This window comes from Furipterus horrens, unplaced genomic scaffold (genome assembly GCF_987537825.1).
Source record: "Furipterus horrens unplaced genomic scaffold, mFurHor1.1.pri manual_scaffold_1, whole genome shotgun sequence".
In the NCBI taxonomy this organism is placed as follows: Eukaryota; Metazoa; Chordata; class Mammalia; order Chiroptera; family Furipteridae; genus Furipterus; species Furipterus horrens.
The window spans coordinates 32,239,474-32,258,881 of record NW_028327171.1 but is presented as its reverse complement, the minus strand read 5'-3'; the positions used below and the strand labels follow the sequence as shown (position 1 = coordinate 32,258,881).

At 36.6% G+C, this 19,408-nt stretch overlaps 1 pseudogene; it reads right to left on the bottom strand.

Moving 5' to 3' along the window:
- Nucleotides 1-19,408, bottom strand: part of LOC150020843 (uncharacterized) — a 557,669-nt pseudogene that overhangs the window by 22,756 nt on the left and 515,505 nt on the right.

Genomic DNA, 19,408 nt, shown 5'->3' with positions numbered 1-19,408 from the left:
CTGGAATGATCTGGGTTTAACACAAATAAGACTTCAAAATGGCACTAAGCATAGAGGACGCCTCTTCATTTTCTGTTAGTTTCTTAGCTTTCTACTTTCATATTCATGAATGTGTGGCCTACCAAGATGATACCTCTGATAGAAACAGATAAATACCCATCTAGACTTCAAGATAAAGGTAGCCTGAATAGGGCAAAGAGTGAGCTGAAGACCTCTATTTGTGCAATGATTGGAAGATTGGGGGTGTTTAGCCAGGAGAACAATCCAATTAAAACATGAGCAGAGGACCTGCACAGACACTTACACCAAGAAGGTATACATATAGCCAACAGATATACAAAAAGATGCTCAATAAGAGAAATACAAATTAAAACCACACTGAAATACCACCTCGCAGTTGTTAGAATGACTATCAGCAATAAACAAGAAATAACAAATGCTTGAGAAGATGCAGAGAAAAGGGAAACTTTGTGCACTGCTGGTGGGAATGTAAAACCCAGTGTTCTCACCAGGAGCCTCACACACAAAGAGTGGCTGCTTCTTTTCTACCTTCCCTTTCCCCAAGAATAAATAATTTTAGCAAAAACAATTTAAAAATAAAATGCCCCCTGATGGAGATGGAAAGGAAAATAGTTTAAAGTTATTCATACCCAAGGATATTTCTCTGCTATAGCTGTTGTATTTGTTTATTCCTCTATATGAAAAATAATGGATTCCCTTCACCTTCCCTTTTGTCATTCCCTGCATCCAAGGGATGTCAGTTTTCATAGCTAATTGACCCTTTTTTGGCACATAACATTCTTTAGTCTTCCTAAGGAGCTCTTTTTCTCCCTCACCAAAACTCTATAGAATGCACGTACAAACAAAATTAGTGATTAAAAAAGAGTCTCCATGTCCTCATCTTCTCTTATTCACTATGATAAAAATTCTTCTGTCAGTCTTTTACATTGTAAATTTTTATAATTTTTATCATTACTATGTGTGATGCTTTAAAAAATGTTTGGTTGCTTGATGTTAGAAAAAAATGCACATAAAGCAAGCTAAAGGAATGGAGTTTGAAACAAGGAAGTCTAGTATGCATTACTGGCATGTTACTTTAAAAAGGAGGTAAATTAATAAAAGTTGACTAGTATAGAAAGTTCTGGACTCACATTACTTAAAGTGAAAGGTGATATGGATTGCTGCTGTGTAAGTAAGGAAAAGAGCAACACCTGATAAAGTGAAACTTGTGAACTTATTAATGAAAAAAATGCTAAACTGTAAATGTAATTATGGGTATCAAAGAATCAAGTATCTCAGTTGAAAGGAGAAAAAAGCTTACATATATATACATATATAAATATATGATAAATTTAAATAACTGATGTATGTAAAGATCTATATTTTAAGATCACTTTTATGTAGGTTGAAGTTACTTTGGAAATATAATTTCCCTCTAATGTATACTCATTTTGCAAACTCTCTTAATGTTGGTTTTGCATTTGATATAATCCTTTCTGCTCTTTCTTTATATAGAAAAAAAAATTACCTGATTTTTAGCCTTCAACTTAATTATCCTTTTGAAATAGGGACAGTGAACTTGATGAACCTACTAATGAGCATACCATCTGTCGAAAGACAGAATATGTGCTAACCTCTTAGTCCCGCAACTCATTAAATTTATATCAAGAGTGTGGTATTTGTTTACAGAAGTGCCCATAACTTTATTTTCCTGAAGAATATGTTATTTATGAACAATCTCACTTCCTTGTATAATTCTGTAGCTATGTAAAAGTTTGACTTTTGGAATCCTGCATACAGACCTTGCTCAAATGTTCACTAAATTTAACAAGGAAACACACGCCCAGGACACAATGATTTCATTTGACTTTCTTGAGTGAAATTCGGGCTACTCTCCCTCATGTTCTAAAGCTTCATTTTGGTCATTACTTGGCCTTTGTTCTATCCTTTACAACTACTTCTCCTGGGAAATTTTTTGTCCTGGCAAGGGTGTTTAGTTATTTTCCGTCAGAAGGTGACTGTTTTTCCCTACCTGGCACCATCCCCGCTTCTTGAGGGAGCTTGACTAAGAAGAAGCTTGGATATGAATTCACAGTTCTGATTTGTTTAAATATTAAAGGCTATTGTATACTATGATGATGTAAATATCCTTGCAGTTTCACTAGGAACTTAGAACAAGAAAGCTGTGACAGTACCCTGAGGCACTGAGTTCCAAAGCAGGTAAAACACATAAATCTGGTTTTCACTGGGTCTGTTTTCCTGATATTTGACCAGATTGCTAATACATACACTAGCCATATTATGCAGTTTTATTTTCTTCTTAAAAGAGATACTAAGATTTTGTCTGTCTGAATTTTTATTGCTATGAGCAAATGCATGAGCCAGACTTCTATCAACGTCTCAATATCTTTCTCCTGGCAAGGGTGAGCTCTTCTGTGGCTCAAGTTTCTCCAAACTCACTGTAACAAGTGTGGGGGTGTTTTATGAATACTGTCAACAGACTTGCCCATGGTTTGAGGACCACATGCCTTAAGTTTTCTCTAAGAGAGAACAGTGAGTATTGCAGGTTGGAAAAATAAAAGATTTCTAGGGTTCGTAGTCACTTTACAATTTCTTATTGGTGAAAAAATACACAGCATGATGAGTGTACATCTGCTGGGGAAGTTTGTTCTGCCCACATGCTATCCACACGCTGAGACTGACCTGCCCATTATAAATTATGGACAAGTGGCGAGATTCCTACTGCACATTTGTCTGCTTCCTCTGACCTCTATTGAGAGAAAATTTGGATTCTTCACTCTGAACTTGAGAACATGAAAGCCCAGTTGTTTTTGGCTGCTGAAACTTTTGCTTTTGAGCCAGCTACACCTTTTATGGATATTTTCTTGAACCTTTTTCGTAGTCCCGTAATTACAGTAGATGTTGCCAAAGAACCTTAGCAGCAACTTCCAACCACGTGTTGCCTGGAACTAAGCCAATCTGACTAGTCAGGGAGCAGCTCCCTGCCTCAGCCTTGCTTTTACAGGACACAGCTAGCCTCCTTCAACTCTTCTGAAATACAAGTGCTACTAGCTATATGTCGTCGTCGTCGTCGGCAGCCGTCCGTCTCGAGAGACGATGGTGTAGCTTCTTAAGAGTCCATCTGCACCGCCGAGAATGGCTGTGCAGTCCGACTCGGGAGTGACATGGTAGTATCTGTCTCCTCCCGTGTTGAATCGACATCTTGCGATGACGCTGAAGCTACAGAGCCTGGGCAGGGTAATATGGAGGGTCCGCTGTTGCCCATGCAGCAGACCCCCCCTCTCTTCGCAGCTGAAGGGTCCAAGGGAAAGACGGAGTCAATACAGCTTGGCTTCAGGTGCGCCGCAGGAGTTGCCGGTGTTGACTACAACGTCAAACCGCCTTAGGGACTCCGGCTCCGGATTTTCTGTCGGGGTTTACTCCCTTAGCCTTTCCCCTGAAGAGGTATGCCGCAAGGCAGCGGAGGTTTTTTTGGAGTCAGAGTTTTCCTTCTCTGTAGCTATATGTAACCTGATAATATTTTATTAATATAAAAGATCCTTGATATGGAGAAGTAATTCTTCCTGAGCAATGTGAGAGAATCAAATGTAAGATTATCATTACTTTCTCTACTATAAGGGTGCTTAAAATTTACCATACCTACCCCCCAAATTTAAGACTACTAATTTTATATTTTAGTTCTTCATTTTAAATTTAAACAACTGTAGTGGTTATGGGTTCCAAAAACAACACAAATTGAAACCACTTCATACACACTTAATTGTTTGGTTAGCTGGTAATAGTTAAAATTAGGACCAAAAAAGAGGAGTGATAGTCAAAATATAGATTGTGTGACTTATAGAAAATTAAAATCAATAGTTTGACCATGAGTCTATGTTTTATAGGTAACATTTGGGAGGGAAAATCCAGAAATCATCCATCTACTGGCAAACCTAGGAGAGGAAAGTAAAAGGAATCTGCCATGGGAGCAACTAGGGAGAAAAGAGTAGTAATGGCCAAGTCGGGGGAAAAAATGAAAATGAGTCCAAATCATTTTATTCTTAAACCTATAAAATGTACATTACAAATAATTGCAAGCTTAAAAATTAAGTAGCTGACTGAACATTTTAACATGTTCTTTGGGACTTTTCATTGTGTGTTCTCCTATAACAATTTTTTGATGTTTAAATGTCCTAACAGATCAATATAAGGTGTTTGGGCTAGGGACTCTTCTATTTTTATTACATAACAATGAGCCAACTGGCATTTTCTGCTTTAAGTAAATCATTGTTTTTATTCCAGAATAACAATTTGTTTAATTTGATTGTTCCTAAGCAGATCCTGGAACTTACTTTATGAATCACTTTATTATGTTGCCATTTTTTTATATTGATTTATAATAATTAGTTCATAATTTCTTTATTTCTTTCTCTTTATCTATGTCTTGTCTCTTTTGGGGAGGATATTTTGAGTAGAAAAGGCAAAACAGGAGAACAGATTACACAAAAATGTATTTGATTTCAACCATTTCAATAGGAATTGCTATGAATCAGAAGCTTGAATTAACATTTGCTCCCTGGCATTTGAAGTGGTGACCTGCCTTATCAGTGTCTCTTCAATAAATTACACCTAAAGCAGGGAACACATTTATGGAGATGACAGTGGTTTCCATGGTCGCCAGGCTGACAGGTACATCTTCCTGTGACTGGGTGACAATCCTCATTCTCAGCTGCACACTGACATACCTGTTTACAGTCCTTCCCATATGTGCCTGGTGGACAAACTAAGGGGAAGAGGAAATGTAAACCCAATGAATTAAATTTGTCTGTGTAAATATAGCTCTAAAAGTGAAAGCAGGGAAAAATTTATTAAATAAGACCATTTTACAGGAGTGTGCTGCCCCTTGGGATTTAAGTTTCATTAAATTTACTTGGGGATTACTTCACTGTTTGATTTTGTTTTGTGCAGTCAATTTGTGACCAACTGTCAAGGGCCGGCTGCAATTTTCTTGTCACTGAAGAAAATCATAGGGTGATGTCAGGTAAAATCAACTAAAATAATAGTATAATTCATGAGGGACCACATATCTGGATAAAGATTTTTTTTTCTGGTGCAGCCGGTTTAAATTCTCAAGGTTGTTTCTCTCTGCACATTAGCATGTACTATATTTGTGTCACTTGTCGGTTACTCTGCTGGATTGTGCTGTTTCTTTTCACAGGCCGGACAGTAAAAGGTTTTTCTCCAACTTCTAAATAATATTGTGCCATTTTGTTAAAATAAAAAGGCTTTCTAGATATTTTTGGCTTACAAAATGGAGTCAAGTAGACATTTTGAGTCCCATAGTTGTGTCTAAAGACAATTCAAACAAATAGTTAAAAATAATCTGACAGGTTGATTATTGTATATCCTGCAGACATAAAAGTGAATAATAATTTCTAGGTGAACCTTTTCATTTATCCCTACGGGGGTTGGCATCATGAAAGACCTCATGCTGGAGAAGTTATTGACTGCCCTGTTCGCTGCATCCATGTGTTTGTTGACTGTTCCTGGGTCACTTATTTTCTTAGCAACCACTATCCTTAAGATTATTTCATCTTTCAGTTTTAAGTAAAAAATTACAGCAATGGTATAAATTCTAATTTTAAGGGCCATTGATTGCTTGTTTAGTATTAAAAACCAAGGCAAATGAAAGATAGCGAGATGATTCACAAAGCAGGTTTTGCTTTCCCTTTCTGACTGGGATATGTACAAATACAAGAGCACTAGTTGGAACCTGACTCAGTTTCCGAACAGCTTTTATGCAGTCTGCTGTTGGTCTAGACATTCTTTTATCTGCAAAGCCTGATTGTTCAAATCCATACCAATAAAACATTTATCCTGAACTTGTCAGGTTTTCCAAAGAGCATATCTGGCTTTCATGCCTGAAAAGTTTATGAACTTCTATGTTAAGAAGAGACTAAGCATGAATAACTGATCGTGGCATTTCAGAGGTGACTGAGAGTGAATGTGTGGGATATTCTTACTTTCTTCACCTTATTGTCAGTAAACAGGTGAAGGCATCATCTGTGTTCCATTGTGAAGTGATGAAAGTGCTCCAAAGGGGAGATTTCTAATATGGAAAGGCAATCAACAAGCAGAAAAAGTAAAACATGCTTTATCAGAGGCCTCTGATAACTTTAAAAACCAAAAGCTGCAGTTTTACAAATTCTTCTCATAAGATTTTTCCCATCACTGGGAAGACCTGTTTATTTTTTTACTTAATAAAATTTTTTTTGCCACAGGGTTATGTGAGCATAAAGCATGGTCATTCACAGCAAATATGGCCACAAAACCCTGTGCTCTGTGGAGATTAATAACACTGAGAAGTCGAGGTGGCCATGCTGAACACAATACGGTTTGTGTCATAAGTTCCAGTACCCCAATCTATTTAGCCATTTTTTCATCTTGAGGTATGGCTGTACTGGCATGGGGCTTTGAGGGAAGGGACGTGTGAATTGTCTGCTTTGAGAGAGAGCCAACATGAACATCGTGCTGGTCTCTAGCCATCTGTGAAAGGCGGTGTGGTCAAGAGGAAATGGTATGAACTTCAGGTCAGGTAGGAGCATCACTGCCATTGACCTTATCCCTGGCTTTAAAGAAGTTATTCAAGCTCCAAGGCCCTCCGTTTCCTTTATTTTCACATTGGGATTAATACAATCTATCTCATAGAATATTATGTGGAATAGCCTAGTGCACATAGTGACATACAGGAATCATATAGTGCCTCAATGTAATTCATTTACTTTCCACCGAAACATACTTAAAATTAGAATAAACTATTTAACAAAAGTGATGTATGTGAGCAAACATCATAAAAACATTCAAAATAATTGTGAAAAAATGATCTAATATTTAAAGGCCACCTTTATATGTATCTGCTATCAGGAAAAATATTTCTAAAACAAGAACAGCAAAAACCATTGCAATCACATGACATAAAATTTCTGAAAAACATATAAATAAAATTTGTCTATAGTCTCATTAATCATTCAATGTTTTTAGGTTTCATAAAACCATTCACAAATGTTAATCACTTATCCATCCCAAGAAGAGCTCAGGCATATCTTTAACTTTGATTCTTGAACTCCTGAGAAATCAAAATTGCAGAAGATACAAATAATGTACCCATGATATTCTAAAGCTCTGAAAGTCAGTTCTCAAATAGATATTTAAAGATTATTGTAGAAATTTATGTTATATCACAAAACAATACAATGAAAATAAAATCAAAAAAAGCATTCTGAATGTTATACAAAAAGAGCATTTGGGCATTATTATGCTACTGCTTAGATAACATATGCATTGTGAAAAACATACATCAATTGTGACCTGGCTGAATAATGATGACATTGACTAAGACTTCAGAAGAAATCAGTTACTGCAAAGGCTGCCTCATGTCTTCGGAAGGAGAAGGTAGTGTGTTAGTTTATTGTTCATGCTTCCAGATGGACTTCATTATGGGTCATGATTTGCAGAACCATGTTGAATTTTGGAATGTTTTCATTCAGCAAAGAAATAGTTCTTGGATACCTACTATGTGCTAGGTTCAAAACAGTGAGCAAAACTGATGTGATTCTTGTACCCACCAAACTTGTAATAGTGGGAAGATGAATACAGTAAAATATTCATTTAAATAAATATCTAATTCTAAAATATTATAAGGCTGCAGGGTACTTGGAGAGAATAACATCAGGGACCCCAATTTAGACCGGCAGGTGTGGGATGGAGGTTGTTTAGTTCCACCTGTTCTCCTAAGGGAGATCACTATTTAACTGAGATCTGAAACACTAGAAAGAGTAAGCATCAAAAGTGGATGGGTAAATGATAGGGAAGAGGAAAAATTTCCAGAGGGAAAGAGCAAGGTGCATATGAGTTACTGATAAGATTCCTAAATAGTATGTTGGCAATAGTATGTAAAAATGTTAGACAATAGCAGGCTTACATTATCAAAAATGTTTCTGCATTAGTTTCTTATGGACGCTGTACAGAGTATCACAAATTTAGTGGTTCAAGCAACACAAATTCATTATGTTACAGTTCTGCATGTCAGAAGTCTAAAATCAAGGTGTTGGCAGGTCTGTGTTCCTTCTGGAAAGTTCAGGGGAGTCTCTGTTTCCTGGCTTCTCCAGCTGTCTAGAATTCGCCTACATCCTTGGCAGCGGCCTCTTTCTCCATCTTCCAAGCCAGCAGCTTAGTTGCTTCTTTCTTCTTTGATTGCCCATTTCCCTTCTTATAAGAACTTTTGTGATTACCTTAGGTACTCCCAGTAATCCAGAAAATCTCCTCATCTCAAAATTCTTAACTAAATCACTCTGTAAATTCCCTTTTTTCCTTAGAAGACAACATATTGACAGATTCCAAGAATGACAATATGGACATCTTCGAGGGCTCATTATTCTTCCTCTTGTACTATCTATTCCCAAATGTTCCAAGCAGCTTCTGATTTATCCCTGAGAGACCATGTTATCACATAGGGTCATATTCTTAAAAATAGACTCATGCACAACTCTTTAGAGAAATCAATACACTATCACATTTTTAAGACATTATGATATTAAAAATATATGTAAAAAACAATCACCAATTATTTTTAAAAATAATCTTTATTAATGGACACAAAGGATAGGTTTTAATCACACTGAGATGGACTTGGGATTCTTGGGAGAAGGTCAGGACCCAGCAAGAACCTGGGAAGCAGGTTGGGTACCCAGATAGATCTATAGGGAGACTCAGGAGGAATAGACTTCTCAATGGCTAAAACTCAGAGAAATGAAGGACTAACTGCAGATCACAGTGGAAGTCTCCAGATCATAAATTGCTTGCTTTTCGTAGTGTTCTACTCAGTAACTTTATTTCCGTGTTTAAAAAAAAAACAACTTTAGGGACTCCTTTTTATAAAAAGTGTTTGCTTTTATGTATAAGGTCTCCTTTAAGCAGGTGTTATTGTGCACATAGTAAGACAAGTAGATATTGAATCACTTGCCCAAATGATATGACTGATAAGTGGCAGAACCAAGAACAAAACCACGGTGTCCTCAGGATGAGCTCAAAGCTTTTTCTCCACTTTCTTGGGGCTGATTCTTACAAAGTGAGAGGGACATTAATATCATATAACATCAAAGGGATTACAAAACTTGACAACAGACAAAGTTGTGGTTTAACTCACTAGGTAGGAAAATCAGCCTGGAAAGTTTTATACTGAAAAATTCTTGTTCACTTTGCTGATTAGCCACTCAAGCCACTGGAAGAAATGGTCAAATCAGTTTAAAGTAATTGTGCTGAAGCCCCTTCCTAGTTGAAATCATTCTGAGCAACCAAATGACCACAAATCCTCCATCTGTGTGTGTCTTCTGTGTGGATTTAAGCTGCTGCTTCATGCTACAGTTTACTCTTTGATTTAAGCAGAAAATGTACTCAAAAATAATAAATTGACATGTACTATTTTTGATTTAGGTAAAACTTACATTGCTTTGACTGTGAAGCTATAATCTGAATATAGATAAATACCCAAAGATTTTTAAAGGCACAAATTGTATTTTTTGACTTGTTGGCTTCACAGGCATTTGATTGATTTTTGTTAAAAATCAAGGAGTCAGCTTTGCTTAGATTCAAGCTGAAACTAAGTTAAATGAGAGTTAAACACTAACAACAGACAAACTCTTCCTCTCACCTGCTTTTACCATATGGTAAATTTTCTAATAGTACTTTTTGCTTCTAAGAAATAAGAATTATATTCTTCTGGATGACTTCCGAGATGTGATTCATAGCTTCACTTTTCCCAATAATATTTAAAGATAAATAAGATTCAACTAGAATATTAACAAATTTGTCTTTATTTGATTGTATTATCTACTGCCTTGTTTTCTATGAGCAATATATCTGGTTGACAAGCATTTTATGAGATGACCTATGGAATTCAAATCATACTTAAAAGAAAATGCCATGAATTGACTTTTTACTTTGAATTCCATGACTGTCTCAGCATTTGACACAACAGAGTCACTTCGTATGGGGAGACTGTCCAGCCTGGCAAGAAGATACATTGTGCGGTACTGATATCACAGTCTCTCTACTGTGACAGTTACAAACTTCAAGGCCATCTACAGTAGCACCGTGTTCAGGATCAGCTAACTAAGCATAAGAAGAAAAGTGATTTAGATTGCCACAACCAGTACTGGGATGCCACCAGTTAAAAAAAATGCCTTTAGCTTTCAAGATGGGCAGAGAGTTGTAGTCAAATTTCATCAAATACTTTGCTTCTCACCAATTGGGAGTGACCTTCAGTAGTTTATGACAGCATATTTTGCTCAGGTCTTTATCAAAGGCCTGGTGATAGATCAGCTGTCATCCACCCGTTCCTCAGAATGTCTTTGTATTAAACTAATGGTCCAGCAGAGCAGCTGGCCTGACAGGCAGGTTATTTATTTGCAATCTGGTAAAAGAACTGACAACTTCATTGTTTTAATTGTTCATTTTTCATGAGTTGATGCATTAGCTCACTCGGATCTTTGTGCCTCGGTCAGAGAATAAATACAGGGAAGTCAGAGCTTCAGAATGACTGGGTCCGTCTCAAAGTTCAAGAAGCTGCGGGTAGCTTTGGTGCTGGCCATGATTACCAGCATCCCACAAGCATTTGGGAATTTTTTTTTGTCTTATCTTTGTTCTGCATCTCTTTCCTCTCTTTCAGGAAGACCTATGATGTCAGCTACTGATCTGATTGTTTCTTGAAACAATGTTCCTGATTCTCATAGCCTATTAAAGGAGAAAAGCTGGAGTGGGCCTTGAGTCTGCATGTCTCCATCAGGGTGGGGGCCTGCCAGAGACCTCAGTTATCAAGATATAATCAAGAGCAGATATAGCTCAGCCTAGTGCCTCTCAGAATCACCAGTGAGATTTTTTTTTTTTTTTTTTTTTTTGCCAAAGTACTCATGCTTGGCCTCATTATGAGAAATTTGATTCTAATTCAGTGAATTTTTAGTGAGGACTAAAGGAGATATCTTTTTAAAATTCTATGATGAACTCCTGGTCGAGAATGAGTGATCTAGAGTCCAGCCCAACACCCTCAATTTAGAGATAAGTTAGCCAATAGATTGAATCGTTTGCCCAAGGTCATAGTTAATCAATAGCAGAGCTAAAACTAGAACCCAAGGTCCTGACCTCTTTTCATTTTCCATTTCAGATTCCATTCTCCAAAAGCTACTGAGACACTTGGAGGAGGTTCTCCCAATAGCTTTTGCACAAGCTAAGGTGTCAGGGCACAATACAGACATGATCATTTGCACTCAAGGCTCATCTCAAATCCTGGACCTCAGACAGCAGAAGATAACTCCACATTCCAATTATAAACATGAAAGGGTTTCCTGTTAAGCTATTGGTACCCAAATTATATCTTACTTTATTGTTTTTCTTTCACATTAAAACTGAGTGCATCTATAGGACAGAGGCAATGTTTTATTATTTTCAATGTGCCTGACACTTCACAAAGAACCCAGAACACAGAAGGTCCTTAGTAAATGTTTGTTAAAGGAAAGAAAGAAGGAAGGAAGCTTCTCTAGTCCAACATATAACTGTGTGAATGGCTGATCTAACACAAAAACAAAACATTGGTTCCCTGTATGGAGTGTTTATACATTCATTTACTAATTAAACAATTAGTCAACATTTACAATTACTCACAGGGGACTATACTTGATACTGATGATGTAAAATTTAATAAGACGACTTTATGTTTTCAAGAATCTAACAGACTGATTCAGAAAGACATGTGGAAAATTAGTATAGAACAATCTGACAAGTGTCACTAATAGAGACAGGTAAAAAAGTGCAAAGCATCTTAAAGGAAAGTTTATAAGTCAGGATTCGGTAACCTCAGAGAGGTGACATAAAACTGACAGAGAGGTGACACAGAAGAGGAGTAGAAATTTATCAGTCAGAAAAAAGAGAATAAATGAAGAAGTCTTTTATTGAAAGTGACAGACACAGTTGCTTCATGACTTAAAGGACAGGGTTTGGGAAAAAGTATGATGTTGAAGAGGTTTGTTAGTCCTTGAAAGTTAAGTGTTTTTATTATCACAGTGAAGACTTAATCTGGTGCTTGTGTGTTGCCATAGAAACACCATGATCGAACTGACAACAGTGTACATATTGGATTGAAGTCTGGGGGCCCAGTTGGGGGTCATTGCAGGTATTCTAGAAAGAGACAACATGAACCTGAACTAGACATTTAAAAAGGGATGTTTTGAGATGAAATAAATAGTACTGAATAAAAGGTTGTATAAGAGACCAGAGGAAAGATAGAGTCTCTTTTGTGTGTTTTGCTTGTTTTTGCCACATGGCATTTCTCTTCCAAAATGGCCTAAAATGCTCACATTCCAGTTACAAATGGGTTAAAAAATTAAGATCCTGACTTCTGAAGGCCACAGCAAATAAGCACATCTGAATCTGCGTGTAGCTATTTTTAAGTTTCTCATAGCAGGCCTTTTCAGCTTACCTGGGTAATCAGACCACTGTCTAGAGAGGGCAGTTGGACCGCGCAGGCACACTGCTAGAGCTACAGAATGTGGGTCCTCCAGGAACTCAAGATCACAAAGCAGCATCAGCATGTGGGCCAGAAGAGAACAAAGAGCCTAAGATAGTGGGGCTGGCATAGGTCGTGAACGCAAGTTTCATGGGTTCATTTCTTTTAGGCTTGCTTTTTTTGTGTGCATATGCTCATATACAGTGCAATCCCTAAGGGAACATAGGCAGTGTTTCAGTAAAAGTGATGATGTTCCTTTCTAGACATCCTAGATGCCATTGTCAGCATGGTGTCCCACTGGGGCATTGATGGTGGCTGATGCTCCTTTTGTAGAACTTGGTGTTTGTCATCCTTCAGGTGTTTAATAAGTATCTAGCAATGACATTTCTTCTTTATCAGTGCTCCAGGTAAAAGCCAAACAATAAATCAAAAGCCTAGAACTTTAACATTTCCATTTAATGTTGATGGTTTATATTAATGCCCACAGAAGAAATACATCCATTCTGAAAAACAAGGGTTAATTTATTCATTCATGCCTGGTTTTCAATTTTCTCTTGTGTTTTGTTCAGCTACTAAAAGGTGAAAATAAATAGCAGAGATAAAACTGTGGTTTAGAGATTCTAACATCCAGTATATGTTCAGAATGCAGGAACTCAAGTGAGGGTGGTAGGGATAAGTTTGCAGAAATAAGAGAAGGTAAGAATGAACGGATAGCGGGTATAAGAAATCAATGTCTAGAAGACCTGGGGAAAGGATCAGGATTTAACAGCTGACATTTTCTGAGAACCTATTGTCTACCAGACCTGTTCTGAGTCCTCTATCTGTATTATCTTATTTGATAATCAAAACAAACCTGTGAGGAAACAACTAATATTCTTTTCATTTTACAGAGGAAACTAAGGAAACTAATGTAAAGTCATTTGCCCAAAGTTTATAGAGCCACCGTCAGCACTGATAACTGAATATCATTTTCTTAAACATTATGTTGCACTTCTTCCCAGGGTTACTGTGCTAAGGTGAGTATGAATGTCCCCTACTGGTTTATGGGCTCTTACCGAAGAACTTGTAATTCATGCCCTTACCTCATTTCACAGAAAATATCTGGATTTATTGATTCTTACCTTTGTTACTCTGGGAAAATCACCTCCTCCCTGAGGGCCATATTGGATTTTGCCATTTCCATAGCTCGATTTAGTTTTCAACTTCAAATAATTTTACTATGAAAACGATCCATAAAAGACCTCTAATGATGTAAATATGGAACCTTCTACTTCAGTATGAGTATATAACAAGTATTCAAACCCTTAATAATCCATAAGTAAGAATATATCCTATAATTTTTCTGTTCATATATGAAATAATTAAATATTAAGTCTGAGATACTTTGTTACCAATCAATGTTTTCTTCAAGATCCACAGAATTTACAGGATAGGATTGGGATACATAAAGAAGGCCAATGCACTGAGTTAGTGGATGGCACCAGTCATACCTGATGCTAGAAATCTCCTGTGGAATGGTAATGAAAGCTGTCAGTATTATCCACTTAGAACTCACAGACTGGATGATGACAATATGGTGATTAGAAAAAGAGGGAAGGACCAAGTAGAAAGGGTGCTTACATGATAGGCAAAAACCTTGAAATCCAGAATACTCCACTGTTTGTGTTTATGCTCAAGTGTGTCACTCGTCTCTTAAATGTATATCCAAAATAACATTTATAGAATTCAGGAACAGTATAATTAATAGTAATTAATTCCTTTTTTTTCAGATTTGCTACCGAAAGGGGCAATTGCTTTTTGACTATTATCCTAGAGTGTTAATTTTGAGTATCCATTTAAAATGAATTCTTAAGGTCAATGACAATCAACAAAGGATATTCACATATACTAATGAAACTTTTGTATCAGTGATCAGCTCAAACCCTAACTTGACTAATGTGCCTCTTTGGACATCTTGAATCTTATTCCCTCTTTATCACTATAGAAAAATAAAGCATCGAGAATAGACACCAAATAAGCATTTAAGTTACTTGGTATGAGATGCAATAAAATCAAATAATGTAGTAGAGTAAATAGATTATTTACTCATAAACATCCACTAAGGCTTCATTCACTTAATGTACAAATATCAACCGATGATTTTACGATGTATCAGGCACTGAGTTTATTTAGGAAAACTTAAAGTGGACTAGATCTCAGAGGATTTTTTTTTTTTTTTGAGTCACCACTTTGTCTGAATTTCTTAAGAACAAGAACAACAAGATGCTTGAAAGAAATAGTCTTTCATGAATTGTTCATCTCAAATTCAGCTACTTTAACTGCCAACTCTCTGAAGCAAACTTTAATTCAATTAGTAATAAAATATTGCAACTTTCTGTGAAGCTCTTTCCCTTCCTAATGGCAGTTTACTTGGTCCAAAGTAAAGGAATGAAATGAACTACTTCATTTTATCACTCTCTCCTTCCATATTGTTCTAAATAAGTCACATTTTTTTCTTAATAATTTAAAAGCATTTTCATTTGTGCCCTGGGAATGACTAGAAGAGCTTTTAATATTATTAAGTCTAGATCAAATCAATCCAGTCTAAATACGGCACAGGACTAATGCGTCTTTAACCACTCCTCCTTCTTACCAATTATTCACAACTATATCGGTGGCCTTGTTAGAAAATTCTTGACATCTACGATCAGAGGTTCCAGAGGCAGGCCACTTTCATACATTTTGCTGACAACCTTTGAACCAAGCTGCCAAGTCAAAGTTTACCATGGTCTTAAAATCCAAATGGTGATTCATTGTGTGCAAACAGGGAGACAGATTACCATTGTTAACTTGACCTTAGCCTCTAACTCTGAGTCAAAATGCTTGAAGACATGGGCATCTTAACTAGAGCAAGACATAAATCAAATTACCTTCAACACCACAAAGAAATGAATGGTTGGCATCTTACGAATTGTAAAGTGCAGTAGGTTTTCCTTGGAAGATGAAGTTGAGACTGATGACAAAAGACCCCATTACTTAATTGAGTTTAATAAAATATGGAGAAACAAACTTTGCCATGGTCTCAAATAGTTTGATGAATAAATGGAGTCATTCTGAGAGCTTGGTAACGGCACAGCTCTGGGGAGTCAATTTTTTCTAAGATTATGAGTGAGACAATAAAAGAGGAACTCTCTAGTAACATGGATAATGTTGTCATGATGTCTTTGTTGCAACCATATCAAATTAATGAATTATATTGTTTTAATGCACTTGCAGAATTTAGAGCAATATAAGAGTAGAAGGGATGGAATTAAAAGGCTGCTACAGGGAGACAAAGGGAAAGAATTGGTTCCAGAAAAGACAAACAATTTTGGTAAGTGAAGGAGGTGTAGACAAGAGGTACAGCCAGGCCAAACATGATCACCAAGTAAGAATTTTATGAGCATGATAAATCTCATCATGTATGAGTTAAACTGCAATTTTATTAAATGTTGGTTAAACTGAATTGAGGCAGTGTGGATGCATGATTGAGGAAAAGAAAAACATGGAAGTTTAAATAATAACAGATCGTTATTATTTTTGGTATATGACACCAACTCTATTTTTTCCAATGAGTTATAACTAGAAACTAGAGGGGAAACTAAAATGCATATATCGCTTTAAAAAATGCTTATAAAGTTCAGTTTCTAAGAATGAACTAAATTACTATTAAATATGAAAATGTCTAATATTGATGAGAGATAACACAGATCCTAATATTTTAGAAGGTCATATTTATTATTTACTTTCTGTGCCAGATCTGAGAGGGGGAGAACTTTCTGTGTCAGTTCAGAAACGTGTGACGGTTCAACATTATTGCCATAAAAATACTGATTTTGCAAAGAAAACTCTTTGAAAATTGTTCTAGAAAAACACAAAATTCTGTACAAACAACAAATAAGCTCTTCAGAGGTTTCTTCCCAGAATTCCCTGTAATTCAATCTCCAACAAAAGATGATACAACCCAGAAACACTAGAGACATTTCTCCTTTTAATAGTTTGTGAAAGTGTAGGCTCTTGTGAAATCTGAATGTCTTAAACATTGGCACAAGCTAGTTATTTAGAAACATATGAACATTTCTTTGAGTCTCTGGAGAATGCAACTTAATAGAAAGTGGCATCCATGTGCAACCGAGGATGCTAACAGTATGTGCGTTCACTTTAGGATACTGGTAGGACACACACTCCTAAGGATACTAATGGATTCATGAACCTCTTACTGTGACCTCATTCACCTGCGGTCAAAAGTGCTGGTTGAGCCCTGGCTGGGTGGTTCAGTTGGTTGGAGCATCATCTCTTGCAACAACAGATTATGGGTGTGATCCAGCCAGGGCACACACCTGGATTGTGAGTTTGATCCTTGGCTGGGGTGCAGCAGGAGGCAGTCAATCCGTGTTTCTCTGTTCTCTCCCCACCCCACCCCACCCTCCACTCTCTTTAGAATCAGTGAATGAGTCCTTGAGTGATGATTAAAAGAAAGTGCTGGTTGAAATGTGAAAAATACAGTAAATCACCTGGTTATTTTGTCTACACTACCTGGCTTAATTTTCTTCTTCTTGAAGTAATTGAGCTAATCAGCAGTGTTTGTGTTATGAAATTGAAGTGGGTGGGGACTTCTTTGTTTACCTCCATTGTCACGGTTGACTCTCCAACCCAGCCAAAGAGACATCAAATGTCTCTGAGATGGACTGACAGTGGAACACACCTGGTGAATATTCAACTCCCAAAGTCCATTTAAACAAGCAAAAAATGGAAAATAACAAATCATCCTTTTCTTCCTCCCTCCCTTCCTTCTTTCCTCCCTTCCTTCTTTCTAATTATAGTTCCTGTTTCTTGGTACTACTCCAGTGCCTGGTAAATGAACCCACTCTTATTTCTAGGCTCTGAACATAAATTTTTCAACCACTGGGAAATTTTAATATTTTTAAAATAGTTTCTCCAATCATATTGAAAGCATGTGACCCTCTGTCAACTTAACAAGGAGCATGTTGTGTCTTACATAGCGCATGAAGAATCTTATGCATAATATTTGTTATAGAAAATATGCAAAAATTTAAAAATATTCAGTCCAAAGGTTCTTTTGCACAATTGATAAGAAATTACTGCACAGCTGGAGCTTTATAATCCAAAATCACATTTTTAATAAAGAAAGTTACAATGGAAGGCAAAAATAAATTCAATTTTATCTACACAAATCTCTTTCCTTTCTGGTTTGTATAAGCGTATTTTTTATTAAATTATTATTTTTATAATAAAATTCACACTCAGGAATTCATCCCATATACATAACTCATTTTTCACAAACAAAAACCATATCCATGTATGTAACTCACTCATTTTCCTTATTCATATGTATTTTCCTTTCTAGCAATGCCATATTTTCCAAGTTCATAAGTTGGCAGCCAGTAATAACAATTCTGCCTCATTTCATCTTCTTTATTTTAATTATATTAGTTAATAATAAAAAGTGGAACTTACAGAGAACAACGCAAAAATTTAGAGACCTCAAAGTAAAAAAAAAAATATTGAGATAAAGTCACACTGATTCTTATCTGGTTGGAATAGGAGGCAGGGAGGAGGGGGCTGTTTCCTCCATCAAAACCAGCCAGACTCCAACAAAATTCTTGTAAGTCCTGGGAAGGCTTGAGTGTGGATTATAAGACTTCTGTTCTAAAGCTTGAAGAATGGTGACCAAAACCAAAAGAAAATAAACCAGGGGGCAGGGGGAGAGCCACTAAATTGAAAGAAATGGTACCTTTAATGGTTGCTCACCCTTTTTTTCTTCTACATCTGGAATTTCACATTTACACAGTCAGAGAAGCTCCATAGCAGTGGGCATAGAAACACCTAAGAAATATGCTATGTTTGAAAATACATTTCCTCCTCACTATCCCTAAATTATTCCCTTGAGAGAAGCTCTCCTTCAAGTCTCTGAATGTTCTCTATACGCACTCTTCACACCCTGGGAGATGTATTCGACTAACATTGAAGTTCAGAGTCTCTCCCTCCCTGTGTAGCTGGCTGGAACAAAGCTGCACACAGCTAGGTGGAAGGTAAAAGAGGAAAGAGGCACTCAGATGGGGGCAATAACGTGAGGGGAGAAGGGGTGTGGGGGAGGGAGGGAAGCAGAGAAGCTTGGCTTGCTTTGCAATTCTCCAAGGTGGTTTTGTCTCTTGATGGGATCTTTGGGGGCCATGCAGTATATACATGGCAGCCACCAAAGGAACCAGTTTTCCCTCAGAGGAATATGGACCCAGGAGCCAACTTTTATTGTCATTATTTTCAATCTGCTACTTGGGTGTATAGTTAACAGAGTAATAAAAATGTTTTGTTAGAAAAAAAATGTCTGACATTTTAATTCTGGGTGTTTTGTTCTTAGTTAAAAACTAAAGGGAAAGGGTGGGTGTTGTAGTTTAGAACAGAGAGAAAAGAACAGCCAAATTGTAATAGGCAGTCTGAATGGAGCTCAGGAAGAGCAGGCTTAGAAGGTGTAATAAAATTCACCTCAAGATTCATAATTCCTCATGGAAGTTCATTAAACTCAGATCATAAGAATGATGAAGTAAAAAAGAAGGAAGAAGTTCAATGATTCATTCTCATCTGTATGTTAGAAATAATATCTACCCATCTCCTTTTACAGAATTTTTATATTAATTTTTTTCAAGTTATATATAAGTATTGTAGAAAACAGTAAACATGCATTTAACACTGGTTTTACTGTCACTAGTTGATGCAGCCACGTCAGTTTGGTCAATGATTTTTTTTTTTTAAGAACTATTAACAACTGACTATCCTGCTTCCACCTTCTCGTAAAATCTGTAACACACATTTTCA